Raw genomic sequence first — 11699 nt, 5'->3', positions numbered from 1 at the left:
GCTTGATTCTGCTCCTAGAGCAGAGCTCTCAGGAGCAGGCCCTCTATTTCCTTCCTCTGTCTCCACAGAGTGACTCAGTCCCTCCGTAGTGCCAGTGCCTTCTCTGGGCAGATAGGATCTGATCACAGCCAGAATTCACAACTCCTCAGAGCATGATTTACTCCCCATTCTCTGCATGAAACAGCCAGAAAGGGAGTTTCCCGCAACCATTATCAGTCCCACCCTGACCCAGCTCACTGCCTCAGAGGGTTTGCATCACCACATTACCAGACAAGTGAAGAGGTTGGACTTGTTTGCGTCGGCTGTTCCTGACTTGGACACTGTTGCTTTGCAGCCCTCCTGATTTTGGCCCCTGGACCTGGTGGTTGTATCAGAAGTCCCTTGCCACCACTGGTAGTTAACCTGCTGTGCGAGAAGGCTGGTTTGAGGGAGGGAGATGATTTACAGCTCGTGCACAGAAGTTTATTTGTGCAGATCTGATGCCAATGGTTCCATCTGATGTAAGTTAAATTAATTCTGAGGTTTCAGTTTAGCCTTTGTGATTATTTATCCACATCCAAAACCCACCCCAGAGTTCCACATGACTGTTTCTGTCCATAGCCTGGGGTCAGGATTAAAGAGCATTGGTAGGGGCCCAGGATTGGAAGAGCAGAGGGACTGCAGGTCAATACTATGGGGTCCCAGCAGAGTGTTTGTGAGGGGCTCATGATTAGAATAACAAGGCCACTGCAGATCTGGATTGAGGTACATTCGTAATGTACAGAAACCTCTTGCACTGCACCTATCAGTATTATGAGTGGCTTTAGCCAGTAGTATCACTTCCTCAGATTCCTGTCCCACACCTTCCTTTCTGACCTCCCTAATATACACTCTCAGCTATGGGAGCTAGAGGTCAGGGCCAGGGAATCAGCCAAGATCTCTGCTATAGTATGTCTCTTTTTCTAAATTGGCACCAGTCACTAACGTGAGATTTAAGGCCAGATTCTGCCACTCTTATTTACAATGATCAGGGGGTAGCCGTGTTAGTCTGTATCTACAAAAACAACAAGGAGTCTGGTGGCACCTTAAAGACTAACAGATTTATTTGGGCATAAGCTTTCGTGAGTAAAAACCTCACTTCTTCGGATGCATCCGAAGAAGTGAGGTTTTTACTCACGAAAGCTTATGCCCAAATAAATCTGTTAGTCTTTAAGGTGCCACCAGACTCCTTGTTGTTTTTATTTACAATGAGTATTCCCTTAGTCTGAGTAGTCCCTTTGATTTTAAATAGAGCTAATTGAAGACTAAGATACCACTCAGTGGGAATAAAAGAGGCATAATCTGGCAAATAATAAATAACACAGCAAACATGCACCCCTCTGCTGTTTCCCTCTTTACTGTTTCCATGGCAAAGAGTATCTTAATCCTTAGAATTAAGCAACATCGCCCCCTGCATGTAAAGTACATTGAAGCATCCTGGCGTTTTATCATAGGGCAGAGTATCAGTTTTACTCAAATTAACTTAACGTAAACCAGCCCTGCAAGTTCCAACCTGGTCCCCTCTGCTCTTGGCCATAAATGCCTGGCCTGGGGAGAAAGGAGAGAGGCGGAGATGGAATCGCGCTACACAGCAATCCATCAGGAATGGACACCACTGGCAAATGGACACAAGGGATCAACAGCATGTAGCCCTGCCCAGGTTGACTCTTATTTCTCTCTGACAGGTACCTGAAGGGCCTAGCTCTTTTCTTTACACTGGCATCACTTGTGGGCCCAATCAATTCTCCTTGAAATGAACGGTCTCTCTCCAGGTCATCATAGGAACTAGTGCCCAAAATTACTGAGATGACATCATAGTCACAGGTCAGCTGCAAGACCCCATTGCAAACCTAGGGGGGGAAATGGCTCTTCCATCATCATGGCACAAAGTTCAGTTCCTGCTAGAGCCCCTGAGGCAAGCTGGTAATCTGAGCACTCTGGTAGTCAGAATAAAATGCAACGTGACTTGTTCCTCCTGCATTTCCTGCTCAGGTTTCTTTCTTCTATTATAGGTCTGCAGAAAACAGGAGGTTACTCAGGTCCCTGACCACTGGAACGGGGTGGGACGATTACGGAATAAGTCAGCTGCCAAGTGAAAGGTGAACAAGCCCCACCCAGGCACTGAATCATAAAACAATGAAAATAGAGCTTATTCTTTGTAAGCACCATGCGTAAGAGGCTGTACGTGAGATGTGGCTTGATTTGTTCAGTAAGTTGCAGGAGTAAAGGAGGAAATTGGCTTTTTGCCATGGACAGGGCAGGGTTTCTTTCCTAACAAATTACAGCTGAGCCAGAGTGCAGCCCATCCAGGCTGAAATGCCATCTCTGATGCCTGCAATCTTGCAGTTCCCTTAAAAGGGAGATTTTGGTCCAGGATAAATGAGAGCCTAAAAAGCTCCCATCTATTGAAGGAATGTGGCTGCTGTGAAGTGAACTTGTCTCACATGGAGCTAGGAAGCTTGGAGGAGAAGCACAGAGACAATGGCAGGGCTGGAGATGGTGGATGATTCCAGGTCCGTTAACGCTGCTTCTGAGGCAATGTCAGTGATGTGATGGGAGGTTATACAATGGGGTAAATTAGGCTGTCTCCCATTTATGCTACTTCATTAGATGGATGCACCCCCCTGCTCTGTTCAAACCCCAATGCAAGTCACCTGCTAAAGTTTCAGAGCAGGTAGCTCCTATTTTGGGGCAGGTGATGATCACTGCACAAATACATCACTGACACAGTTAGTGTTTGCCAGAACTGAGGAGAAAGTTCATAGCAGGAAGGAGCATCTTTACTGTCTCCCCACTCTCTCCTGCTGGCAGCACAACGTGCCTAAAGCATAAATGTTTTGAAACCTGGGGACTCAGCTAGCAGAAAGTCGTTGAACTGGGCATCTCAACTGCCCCTGAAATGCTGTCCCATGCATCTCCTCCAAGGAGCCACCTCACACTCCACAGTTAACATCTGCCCCCGATGAGTGTGAAGTGGAGAAAGGGAAATGTTTTTACCTTTGTGAGAACTTTGTTTTCTATTAGTCTGACCAGCTGCTTTATTTGGGGTCCAAACAATGAGGAATACGGCCACCAGAGCAAAAGACACTTTGACTTGCCAGTAGAGCTCTGCGGAGAACAGAAATTCCATTTCACAGAGGATTTTGAGATTTCTAATTTTTTTTTGTTCTGAACAAACTCTGAAATCCTCTGCAAAAGAAAATCCCAAAACAGTTTCATTTCAGATCGATCAAAATGTTTTGTTTTGATTTTGATTTTATTTTAATAGTATGACAATAATTCTAATATAGAATTATATAAAACAAATTAAAAAAATAAAAATAAAAGTTTTTTTCAAAAAGAAAAATCAAAATGTTTCATTCTGAAAATGTTGAAGTGGGGTTGTGGAAGCAGAAGAGTAAGATCTAGGGGTAGATGTCTTTAGACCCTTTAAGGATTGAGCAAAAAGAAACCCTAACCCTAACCACGGGAGAGTTGTAGGAGATGCTGTTCTCGCCTTTGCTTTTAGTTGATAAGAATGGAATGATGACTTAAGCAGAAACCTTGAGATAAGGTAGTGTCTGGAGGGAGTTTGTATAAACAAAGGATAACCGTTAGCTGTTGATGTATGTAACGGAAAAGTATAAATACTTGTCTTTTACTGCTTGTAGGGGGAAGATCTGCCTGAAGTCAGGAGACCCCCTGTCCGACTGCAATCTTCCCTTGCAATTGCTTGTAATAAACTGTCTCTGACTTGTTGCTAACAAACGCAGAGTGAGGACTTGTTTTCTTCCACAGGGTATTTCAACACTGTCTGAATTATTTCCCTCTCCCCTCATTTTATTTTCCTAAATGAAATTTCAGCAAAATCAATACAATTTCATGAAGCATTTCATTTTTGATGGAATTGCATTTTCAGCTGGAAAATTGCTCCAGCCAGGTTCTTCTGACCTGATCTACTTGTCAGGTTTTCCTCACCATCACCTCAAACCAGAGGCCATTCTGTCTGGTCTAACTGTGCTCTTAAGTCACTTGGATATGTCTGAAAATGTCCCCCACTCCCAATGATAAGTCTTCCTTAATGCTGGATTTCCCATCTTGTGTGTGTCTTTTATGCTTGGGGCAGGGACTGTCTTTATATTAGGGTGTTGGTACAGTGCTAAGCCCACTGTTGGTGTTAAACAAATAAATCAAGGCTAATGACTAGCCAGAGACCTGACATTCAGGAGCTTTTATTCCCCCCCCCCCCTCCATTTTCACATCAGCATGAAAATTCAGTTCACATTTTAAAGTGTGAGTTCAGCACCAAGTGCCCCAGGATGGGTGTAATCTTTGCTCTGGGTGAATGGTCCACAGGGGTAAGAAATGAGTTCTGTGTCCATGGCCCCTTCACACCTTAGCCTCCCCTCTGCTGAGAGCACCAGCCCATGCCATAGGGGAGGATGGATTTTGTGATGTAGGCAGCTGCACAGAGCCACCTTTCACACAGGGGTCATCACCAACCACTAGATGGCAGTGACTTCCCAGGGCTAGCGTGGAACTGATGGGCTATCCAAAAAGGGCTCTTGCTGCCTTCCTCAATCCCTGAACCACCTAGTCCATCTCAGTTAACACATTATTACTGTAGAGGCCTTTATCATGGACCAGGATCCCATTGTTCCAGGTGCTGTACAAACACAGAACAAAGGGAGGTTTCAGAGTAGCAGCCGTGTTAGTCTGTATCTGCAAAAAGAACAGGAGGACTTGTGGCACCTTAGAGACTAACAAATTTATTTGAGCATAAGCTTTCGTGGGCTACAGCCCACTTCATTGGATGCATAGAATGGAACATATAGTAAGGAGATATATATACACATACAGAGAACATGAAAAGGTGGGAGTTGCCCTACCAACTCTAAGAGGCTAATTAATTAAGAGAAAAAACTTTTACAGTGATAATCAAGATAGCCCATTACAGACAGCTTGACAAGAAGGTGTGAGGATACTTAACATGGGGAAATAGATTCAATGTGTATAATGGCTCAGCCATTCCTAGTCTCTATTCAAACCCAAATTGATGGTATCTAGTTTGCATGTCAGTTCAAGTTCAGCTGTTTCTCCTTGGAGTCTGTTTTTGAAGCTTTTCTGTTGCAAAATTGCCACCTTTAAGTCTGTTACTGAGTGACCAGAGAGGTTGAAGTGTTCTCCTACTGGGTACACTAGTCCCTTCATTTTAAACATTCAGCCAAGCTTGTTGGATTGCAATCGAATCCACAGCCTTCCTGTGTACCCTACCCATTGCCCTTTGTTTCCTTCAAAGAGCTGAAACGCAGAGAGATGGTCTGTGAGCGCAGCCGCTGGTGGTCTATCAAGTCCACTATCCTGCCTGTATACTCGATGCCCTTGACCAACTCCGCAATGCTGCATATTGGAGGACTGATAAGGATTTCCCCTACCCCTTGCCGACTGATCTCCCTACACCTTGAAGCATGACAGTTCATCACCGCTGTGCCTTTGTACATATCTGCTTTACAGTGCTCTGCCCACACCACTTTCAAGAACAGTCAGACACCAGATATGGTCCCCTGGACACTATCATAATTACTAAGGATAGGAAACTCACAGCCACATTCCCAAATGTCATGGATGGTAGGGGACCCCTTGAGTCCTTCATAACCCTCTTCATCAGCAAGTTCCACTCAGTTGTGGAGTTTGCATTGTGAGCAGTTTGCCCCTCCCTTGCCCCAGCTATTGTTAAGAGCAGCAGAAAATGCTCCACAAATTCCCGAAGTGGTTGATCCAGAAATCCCACGAACAAAGCAGGAACTTTGATCCCTTCTTGACTGCCCATCTACCGAGCAGGACAGTGCCCCATGACCTGTGGTGCAGGGATCCAGTGCCAACACCTCCAAGCTTTACGTAGCATGGATGTTAGCAAGGCAGCTTTCACAGATAAACAAATCAGCAGCTCTGATCTCATCTTGAAAGGACATATCTAAAGCAGATACGGGTCCCCCTGCACCCCAAACCCACAGAATTCAGCCTTTGTGTCACAGCGCCTGTCTCTTCTATGCTTCACTGATGAATCAGACACTGTGACCCCACTGAAAGAAGAGAGGAGGCAGAGGGAGTTAGGAGAAAAGAGTGAGAGCTTCAAACGGAGCAGCATTGCCAGATGCATACACAGGTACATGTGCATCACACACACACACACGTAAAGCACTTTTGAATACAGCAGTGTTTTACACACAGAGACATGCTACTAATATGCTGACATGGATGCAGATGCATTGCTGGATATATATACCCATTTTAAAACATATGCATATACACATATAGGTCAATACACACACCCATGTACACATATAACAGTGCCTTCAACCCAGCAACATTGCAGACACACATACACAGGTCCACCATCCCCAGGAGTAACAGGGACAGTAGCAATCTTTGTTCACCTAGCCATCATGGTATTAAAAGGAGACACTACCACTCTCCTGGTACTGAATATTTGATCACTGACTGTGTTTCCAGCCCCATTGGGGCAGCTCCACTCTCTCGGAGATCAATCTACTGAAAGGCATGTGCAGTTTCAGCTTTCCTGCCCTGTGTTCTCTCTCTTTGGCAGGTTTCCCTCCTTCCCCTCATGTTCTTTGCATCCCAGGCTTGATTTCACCTGCCTGCTTTCTGGACACTGATTTGATATTTGTAGAAACTGGAAATGGAGAAGGCCTATTCTCTCTAGTCTCTCCTGGGGCAGGGGAAGGTGCAAGATTGTTCTCTGCCAGTAGATTTGATAGTCCATTGTTAAATGCCCCAAATGATGAGATTCACAGCCTTTGCTCTGGTAGCTGCTCTAATGCAGTGGTTCTCAACCAGGGGCCCGGGGTCCCTTGGGGGATCACAAGCAGGCTTCAGGGGGGTCACCAAGCAGGGCCAGCATTAGACTCACTGTGGCCCATGTCAGAAAGGTGAAGCCCCTCCGCTTGGGGCTGAAGGCCAGGGCCCTGAGCCCTGCCACCTGGGGCTGCAGCCAAAGCCTGAGCAACGTACAGACTAGGGACCAAGTGGCTAGGCAGCAGTTCTGCAGAAAAGGACCTAGGGGTTACAGTGGACGAGAAGCTGGATATGAGTCAACAGTGTGCCCTTGTTGCCAAGAAGGCTAACAGCATTTTGGCTGTATAGGTAGGGTCATTGCCAGCAGATCGAGGGACATGATCATTCCCCTCTATTCGACATTGGTGAGGCCTCATCTGGAGTACTGTGTCCAGTTTTGGGCCCCACACTACAAGAAGGATGTGGAAAAATTGGAAAGAGTCCAGCAGAGGGCAACAAAAATGATTAGGGGGCTGGAGCACATGACTTATGAGGAGAGGCTGAGGGAACTGGGATTGTTTAGTCTGCAGAAGAGTGAGTGGGGATTTGATAGCTGCTTTCAACTACCTGAAAGAGGGTTCCAAAGAGGCTGGATATAGACTGTTCTCAGTGGTACCAGATGACAGAACAAGGAGTAATGGTCTCAAGTTGCAGTGGAGGAGGTTTAGGTTGGATATTAGGAAAAACTTTTTCCCTAGGAGGGTGGTGAAGCACTGGAATGGGTTACCTAGGGAGGTGGTGGAATCTCTTTCCTTAGAGGTTTTTAAGATCAGGCTTGACAAAGCCCTGGCTGGGATGATTTAGTTGGGGATTGGTCCTGCTTTGAGCAGGGGGTTGGACTAGATGACCTCCTGAGGTCCCTTCCAACCCTGATATTCTATGAATGTAGCTTCACAGGGGCTGAGAACTGCTGCTCTAATCATTCCCCTTGTCAGGAAGTTTGCCTCTTATATTCAGAATACACTCTCCTTTTCTGAATTTCATCCCACTCATCTCAGGTGCACGCCCTGTGTATGACACTGAATCATCCCACTCTTGCTGTTTGTTTAGCTCTTCTTACCGCCCAGAAATCAGCCCCTCCAGTCCCTGAATGCCCTTCTATCAAGTATTGAGCGGCCCAGAACTGGACATGATATTCCACGTGTGCTCACACCGGAGCTGTGGATAGAGGTCTGTAGGACAGTTCCTCACCAGTCTCTACTGGATTTGGAGCTCAGTGTCAGATATATACTCACTCCAGGTAGCTGGTGCTGGTTAAGATCAGCCAGTCACAACATCACAGCTAGAGTCATCTACACTCTATATCAGTAATACTCAGACTGCAGCTCACGAGAGCAAGTGGCTCTTTAATGCGTCTCCTGAGGCTCTTTGCAGCACGATATTAAAACACTCTGTTATTAACCAGTCAGAATGCTTCTACTATGTTATTAACCAATTAAGTTATCAACTTGCACTAAGTTATTAACTTGTGTGTACACATATATATACACACACACACACACTATTTCCCATCATACTGTTTAAATATGAATAGTACTATAGTAAATGAAGCAATAAATTCACACTATTGTGGCTCTTCTGGGTAATTTAGCTCCTGAACAATTGAGGTCTGAGTATCACTGCTCTATAAACACAAAGAAATCAGGCCAGGAGCTCTGTAAGCTCAGAATGCCCCAGTCTGGTGGAAGTAGGCCTATAAGTCACAATACTCAGGTCTGTGAACTTGCCTCTCACTTTAGACCCACTCTACACTGGTGGCCCTAGTCACCAGCTGAGGAGAGACAATCAGACACACCCAGGTTAGTTTCTGCTCCTTTCTTCAGAGCCCTGTTTATATCACCTTCAGAAAGAAAGGGGGGGGAAAGGTGTGCAAAAAAAACAACACAAACATCACCCTGGTCAGCATTCAGACTGGGGTCCTCTGAGTTTCAGTAGCTACCAGGAATGATCCTTTCCAACCCCTGGGGGCTCCTTGGGGCCAGCCAACCAGCCAGCTCTGGTTACTAAAGAAAACATCTCAGTCCTGACTACCCCCTTCTTTATGCGTTGAGTTTCCTTTATATTGTCTGGCTGAGAGTGTGGGGCAATCATGAAATGCTGATCAGCTGTGTCAACTGAGTCCCAGCACCTGCCTGCTGGACTTTTCTCTGGGACAGGGTTGGTACTCTTTGTCCCCCTTCCCCCTGGACTATTAAAGGGGCAGATTGCCCTGTTATACCCACTTTTACTTCCCTTCCCTCAAACCTATTCATTTTTATTATGAATTATTAGTATCAGAAATGCCGGCTCAGGAGAGAGGTCACCAAAAACATTCTGTATGTAATAAATCCAAAGCCAGTTCCTTTCACGTTTCCCCACCTTTTCTCACCATGAGGACAGCTCTCCACCCCTACAGCAATACCCAGAGCCCCAGGTATTGTGCCAGGAATCATGAGAGCTCCTGGTAGTTATTTATTTATGCTTAATAATAATTAAATTTGCACTGCTACAGTCCCTTTCATCTCAGGATCTCAGTGGCTTTAAAAACATTAATGAACAAAGCCCCACAGCCTCAGGACTATTCTCATTTTATGGATGAGGAAACTAAGGCACAGACTGACTTTCTCAAGGTCACCCAGTGAGCTGATGGCAGATTGGGAGTGCCAGTCCCCTGCCCTGAACGTTTGCCGTGCTGCTCCACTTTTTGGTTTCCTATGTTAAATTGGAAACTGTCCTATCTGGGGGAGCTAAAACCCCTCACTATTGATGTTACACCCTTCTCTTTATTCCTCCCCCGGTGTGCATTACCCCTCACCCCATCTGCAACTCCCCAGCTCACCCTGTCACCCTCAATATTGACATGTGGTTTCTGGTGTCACAGATAAATGAGGTCACAGCCTCTGTCTGAATTGACATCAACCCAAGACCTCAGACCCTAGGGAGGACCAGTGGCATTTCAGAGAGAGGGAGCTCCCAGGTACCTCTCAGATATCTTGCCTGTCTGCCACAGAACCTCCCATCAAAACCCTTACAGAACTATCCCTGAATGACAATGAAGGCCCCAGGGAAGAAGAAAGCCCTCGTTCACCAGGTACAGTCAGTCCTTCTTCAGACCCTGTGATGAGTTGTAGTGATCCTCCTCCCTGAACCTCTTTGAAACTGGCAAAGGGAATGAATAGGTGGGGTGGGGGAAGAGAGAATTTGCCCTTAGACTGGAAGGATGTAGACTGTAGACCTTTGCGGCTGGGACCCGGTTTTCCTACGTGTTCTGTATAATGCTGAGCACCTTGTGGGGCTCAACCACTAAAGCAATAACAAACACATGCAGTAGGGAAAGTCCCAGCACAGCCATGAATTTAAAGAAGTCTAACGTGATGCTGCACACATACTAGGGTTATCCAGCAGTGGCCTTTTAAATGTTGCACTGACTCATAGGCTCAGAGACATTAGAGATAAGAAAAAGACTGATCAGGTCCCATCTAGACACTGGTTCCCCCAGAGGACAGGGCAGGATTGTCCCCTACAACGCATTTGCTAGTGCTTTGTCCACTCTAGTATTAAATCTATTGCCTCAAGTGTGCCTGGTCTTTTCCTTTCACAGACTGAAGATGTGAAGACTGGAGCAGGTCAGCTGAGCAACATGGAACAAGAGAAGAACCATCTAAAGACAGTAAGAAGCCACCCTGGTTTTTTACATGTACCAGCCCCTGGTAGATAGGTGTCACCCTCATTACGAGGCAATAGGCACTGTAAAACTGGATGGTGGTGTGGGGTCTGTGCATGTCAGGAGCCTTGTTCCCTACCCCTCTGCAGGCTGAGCTGCAGCGCATGGACTCTTCCCATAGTTGTGTATCTGTTCGTCTCGAACGCTCCCTGGTTCTTGGCTGGAATTTAAAGGGAGGGCAAAGGTGTGCATGTCAACATCTCAGTGTCTCTTTCTTCTATGGGCCAAGGGCCCAGAAGGGATGCACAACTGGGGATCTGTCTGACACGCTGGCCCAAGGGGCTGGAAAGGATGTGACTGGCCTGTAGCTTCTGCTTTCTTCTCTGGCTGTGACAACCTCATGAGATCGGAGCAGGTAATAAAGTATTTCAGCCTTTCATTCCCATTGTACCCAATCTGGCAGATACTCAAGAAGCTGTCACTGCTGAAGCTGCTGAAGAACGCTGATCACAGGATCCTCCGGCTACGTGCATTAGCTATCAGCTACTGGAAGTCACTGGCATTCCAGAAGCCTCCCAACCTCGCTGCTGTCCCCTCTGGGTGAGTCCCTGTATAACGGAATCCCTGGCTTTTTGCTTCCCTGTGACTGTCTAATGGGCACAATGCATGAACCTGAGGATGGTTACATGATGGTGAGCTTTGTATGAGTACATTGTGGGATGGGGAGTTTTTTCAGGCTGTGTCAGGAAGTGTGACTGGGGGAACGGGGGAAAGAAGGGGAAGTGAAAGGTGGCAGATGGTGAAATTAGCTCATTCGGAATATTTTAGGCCACCTCTCAGCCATGATTCCATGGGGCCGCAGACAGTCTGATTTCTGCTTCCGAATGCCTGATTTAAAAAGGGGGAAATGGTGTCATGCCCAGATTTCTCCAAGAAGCTAGTGCCGGAGGGCTGGAGCGATCAGGGAAAGTACTAGAGGAGACATGACCTCCATAAGTGGAATAGAGGGATTTCAAATCAAAGAAGGCAGTTTTGAGCTGTATCCTGTAATGACCCCGGGGTAAGAGAGCTGTCTGGGGATGGGAGAGATGCGCTTGTACTTTGTATGCTTGGCAAGGACAGCAGCAGCAGCCCACTCTGCATAGGCTGGTTGGAGTCTGGAGAGCTGGGCGGTGGAGAAGGGAGGTACAATTGTTGAAGCAGA

General features: G+C 46.5%; 1 long non-coding RNA gene across 1 annotated transcript; it reads left to right on the top strand.

The window, feature by feature from the left end:
• Positions 1 to 239: 239 nt before the first annotated feature.
• Positions 240 to 3729, top strand: LOC128846651 (uncharacterized). Its single transcript, XR_008446805.1, has 3 exons — positions 240 to 500; positions 2031 to 2117; positions 3669 to 3729. It is a non-coding gene; the product is annotated as an uncharacterized LOC128846651 (long non-coding RNA).
• The last annotated feature ends 7970 nt before the right edge of the window (positions 3730 to 11699 follow it).

Source organism: Malaclemys terrapin, chromosome 12, assembly GCF_027887155.1.
Source record: "Malaclemys terrapin pileata isolate rMalTer1 chromosome 12, rMalTer1.hap1, whole genome shotgun sequence".
NCBI classification, from domain to species: Eukaryota; Metazoa; Chordata; order Testudines; family Emydidae; genus Malaclemys; species Malaclemys terrapin.
Note: the sequence above shows the minus strand (reverse complement) of the source record. Positions and strands in the feature narration are given on the sequence as shown.